Raw genomic sequence first — 266 nt, forward strand, 5'->3', positions numbered from 1 at the left:
GCTCAGGCAATCCTCTCGCCTCAGCCTCCCAAAGTGCTGGGATTATAGGTGTGAACCACCGTGGCCAGCCCTCTTATTTCTTCTGATGCTTCATCCCAGTTTGCATTTATTTGTCTGATTCTCATATTTCTCCTTCACTACAAGCTCAAAAAAGACAAAGACTATGTTTTGATCAGATAATATTTCTTTTTTTTTTATTATTTTTGAGTTGGAGTCTCACTCTGTCGCCCAGACTGGAGTGCAGTGGCCGCTCCTGGCCACTGCAG

This window comes from Carlito syrichta, unplaced genomic scaffold, assembly GCF_000164805.1.
Source record: "Carlito syrichta isolate Samal-C Ts95f unplaced genomic scaffold, Tarsius_syrichta-2.0.1 Scaffold130369, whole genome shotgun sequence".
Lineage (NCBI taxonomy): Eukaryota > Metazoa > Chordata > Mammalia > Primates > Tarsiidae > Carlito > Carlito syrichta.